A 4423-nucleotide genomic window follows, 5' to 3' on the forward strand; every position below is an offset into this window, starting at 1 on the left:
GCCCCTTTTCAGGGCTCTGGGCTTAAGCCTCAGGGGACCAAACTGCAGGCGAGTGGGTTCCTACTGCGCCTGCGGAGGGCAGATAACTTTTTTATTTATTTTATTTTTATTTATTTATTTATTCTTTGTCCAATATACAATACATATGGAAGAGAGTAGGCATTTAGTAATATATATAAAGATAGAAGGAAAAAGAGGATATATATGATATAGGAGATAAGGAGAGAATATATATGATATATGTATATATATATGTAGATAGATAGATAGATAGATAGATAGATAGATAGATAGATAGATAGATAGATAGATAGATAGATAGATTGGATAGGATAGGATAGATAGATAGGATAGATAGATAGATAGATAGAGAGAGAGAGAGAGATAGAGAGAGAGAGATAGATAGGATAGGATAGGATAGATAGGATAGATAGATAGATAGATAGATAGATAGATAGATAGATAGATAGATAGATAGATAGGGGAAGGGAAGACAATTGGACAGGGGACGATAGGCACACTTTTTTTTTTGCACGTGTGAATTGTTATTATCTTATCACGCCTGGGATGACGGGGAGGGTTGAAAAGTTGCAGAGCAGCGTTGATTGGCATAATTCCCTGAAATAAACCCTCTTTAAGTGCATCAGGGCTTGCTTTTGAGTAGACCCGTTAGTGGTTCGAATCCCCCAATGGGGTCTACTCTTTCTTTTTTAAAGACTAGACTTTATTTAAACACATGAAATACAAACAACAAAACACACACACACAGAAAAAAAACATTGAAATAAAAGTTGGACAATTTGTGACGTGCCTAGAAAATATCCAGAGATGCTTTACCAGAAGAGCTCTTCACTCCTCCACTTGCAACCAAATACCTTGCGAAAGTAAACTTACAATCCTTGGCTTAGCAAGCTTAGAACTACATCGCCTTAAACACGACCTAAGCATAGCCCATAAAATCATCGGCTACAACGTCCTTCCTGTCAATGACTACTTCAGCTTCAACCACAACAACACACGAGCACACAACAGATGCAAACTCAAAGTAAACCACTCCAAACTCGACTGCAGGAAATACGACTTTAGTAACCGAGTAGTTGATGCATGGAACTCACTACCAGACTCTGTAGTATCATTTCCTAATCCTTAAAACTTTACCCTTAGACTCTCCACTGTTGACCTCTCCCGATTCCTAAGAGGTCAATAAAGGGTGTGCCTTCCGTCCCCTGTCTTTACTGTTTCTTTATTTTTACTTATTGCATGTATATGAATATTATTACTTCTAATGCTTTTTTTCTTTCAAGTTTTTTGACTTTTACTAGTTTCATGTATTTAAATACCTACCCCTGAATTAACTTTTATTTTCAAGCAAAATTTATTAAAATCGTTCCTTTAAAGAACTGCCCAAGGGATCGGCTTTGAATAATGTGTGCTGAGTCACAGCTGATTTGGGGAAATCCCTATTTTCCTGCAAGCCTTGATAACTGGCTAGTGAAACCAAGATCAGGAGTCAGCCAGGGGTGTGAACAGGTGTTAGCAGACATGTGGTTTAAACCAAGTCTAATGGAGGACACTGTGGATATTCAAGGGGCCACACTGCCTTCTCTGGAAATAATTTCAGACGAGCAATTTTTAAGAAAGAAAGAGAAAGCATCCCTCGAGTTGGATTCATCCCTTTTTCAGACCATCTGTTTTTCTGCAAATTATAACAACACACTGTTGCCTGGGCAATCCCAGACTTTCTTAGCATGGATCAACCATCTCTCAAAATAGATGTTTAGATAAGTGTTTTGTCCTTCTTTGGACCAAACCCCAGCTCGATCTGGAGTTGGAAATCCGGTGGGAATATTATGAACGGGTGGCAACAGCTGGGAATGATCTTGCTTCATTAAAATAGAAGCCTCTGCCTTCCTTGGTATTTGTTTTAGGGGCTAAGAAAGCACCTAGCAAGCAAGGAGGCCTTTTGCTCAGCCTGGATTTAAGGAGGAAGGAGGGAGAATGGTGGAAGGCAGGACTGTTTGGGGGGAGAAGGGAGGGAGGGGATGAAAAAGGAAAAGAGGAAGGATTGGAGGTGATGGGAAAGGAAGGAAGAAAAAGGAAGAAAAAGGGGGAGAGGTAAGGAAAGGAAAGGAGGTGGGAGGAAAAGAGAGGAAGGAAGAGAGAAAGGAAAGGAAAGAGGGAGGAAAAATAGAAAGGAAGAGAAAGGAAAGAGGGAGGAAAAAGAGAAAGGAAAGGAGGGGAAAGGAAAGGAAAGGGTGGGAGGAAAAAAGAGGAAGAAAGAGAGAAAGAAAAGAGGGAGGAAAAAGAGAAAAGAAAGGAGAGGAGAGGAAAGGAAAGGGTGGGAGGAAAAAAGAGGAAGAAAGAGAGAAAGGAAAGAGGGAGTAAAAAGAGAAAGGAAAGGAGAGGAAAGGAAAGGGTGGGAGGAAAAAAGAGGAAGAAAGAGAGAAAGAAAAGAGGGAGAAAAAAAGAGAAAGGAGAGGAGAGGAAAGCAAAGGGTGGTAGGAAAAAAGAGGAAGGAAGAGAGAAAGGAAAGGAAAGAGGGAGGAAAAAAGAGGAGGGAAGAGAGAAAGGAAAGGAAAGAGGGAGGAAAAAAGAGGAAGGGAGAAAGGAAAGGAAAGAAAGAAGGAGGGACAATGGAAAAAGGAAATGGGAGAAAAAAGGTGATGAAAAAGAAAAAGGAAAGAAGGAAAAGAAAGGAAGGAAAGGGTAAAAGCAAAACAAAGGAGGGATGGAGGAAGAAAGGAAGAAAAGATGATGGGAGAGAAAGGGGGAGAGAGAGAGGGCAGAAGAGAGGGGGATATATCTCTATATCTCCATATCACCTGTCTCCTTCCCTCCTGTAATTATTTAGCTGGTGAGAGCAAAATTATTATTATTTATTGGACTTGTATGCCGTCCCTCTCCACAGACTGTGTCTTGAAATAGATCTATACTAGTTTCCCTTCTTTTTCATTATCAGCAAAAATATTTATTTATTAGATTTGTATGCCGCCCCTCTCCGTAAACTTGGGGCTTTTACACACTCACTCATGCATGCATACACACAATTGTGTGTGTGGTTTTATTCCCCTGCTGCCCACACCTTCTTTCACCTTGGCTGCCACCTGCTCCTTCTGACCACCTCCTTCTGACCACCTCAGAGTAGTGCAGAGTAACAACACCACAGCACAAAATAAATATTAACTGTTCTCCCATGCTAACTAAACATGAACTCTCCGTACCTTGGAGAATTGTTTAGGTGGGGTGTGGGTGATTTCCGGGGCCTTTTAAGAGTGACCGAGAGCAGGTCTCTGTTTTCAGGTGTCCCTTCCACCTGACCCTTCCTCTCTTCCCCACAAATTGTCCCCTTCGTTTGCACCTCTTCCCGTGGACTTCAAGGAAACTGACCTTTGCGTAGAACTGCACAGGCCAGTGTTCCTTTCTTTGCTTTGGTAACAATGACTGTATGACTGCAACTTGTTGCTTGTATCCTAAGATTTTTATTAATATTGATTGTTTCTTCATTGCTTATTTGACCCCTATTACAATCATTAAATGTTGTACCACATGATTCTTGACAAATGTCTCTTTTTCTTTTATGTACACTGAGAGCATCTGCACAAAGACAAATTCCTTGTGTGTCCAATCATACTTGGCCAATAAATTCTGTTCTATTCTATTCTATTCTGTAACAATAAGCGGTGTGGATTTCTAACTCCCAGAATTGCAGCACACATAAATAGGTCTCACAATCCCACCCTTGTGGATGGTAAGGTAAGTTTTAAGGCAAGTCTCTCCAAACTTGGTGACTTATTTATTTGTTTTTAATTTAATTTAATTTAATTTAATTTAATTTTACTATACTTTACTATTTTATTTTATTTTATTTTATGAAATTCAATGGTGAAAAAAGTCAGGTTCTACATTTAGGCAAGAAAAACAAAATACACAGGTGCAATATATGTGGTACATTGCTCAACAAGTAGTAACTGTGAGAAGGACCTTGAAGTCCTAGTGGACAACCATTTAAATAGGAGCCAGCCGTGTGCAGCAGCTGCCAAAAAAGCCAACACAGTTCTAGGCTGCATTAACAGAGGGATAGAATCAAGATCACGTGAAATGTTAATTCCACTTCATAAGGCCACACACCTGGAATACTGCATTCAGTTTTGGTCGCCACAATGCAAAAAGGATGTTGAGACTCCAGAAAAAGTGCGGGAGAAGAGCAACAAAGAGGATTAGGGGATTAGAGGCTAAAACATATGAAGAACGGTTGCAGGAACTGGGCATGGCTGGTTTAATGAAAAGAAGGACCAGGGGAGATAGGATAGCAGTCTTCCAATATCTCAGGGGCTGCCACAAAGTAGAAGGAGTCAACCTATTCTCCAAATCACCTGAGGGTAGAACAAGAAGCAATGGGTGGAAACTAAACAAGGAGAGAAGT

Source organism: Erythrolamprus reginae, unplaced genomic scaffold (genome assembly GCF_031021105.1).
Source record: "Erythrolamprus reginae isolate rEryReg1 unplaced genomic scaffold, rEryReg1.hap1 H_3, whole genome shotgun sequence".
NCBI lineage: Eukaryota > Metazoa > Chordata > Lepidosauria > Squamata > Dipsadidae > Erythrolamprus > Erythrolamprus reginae.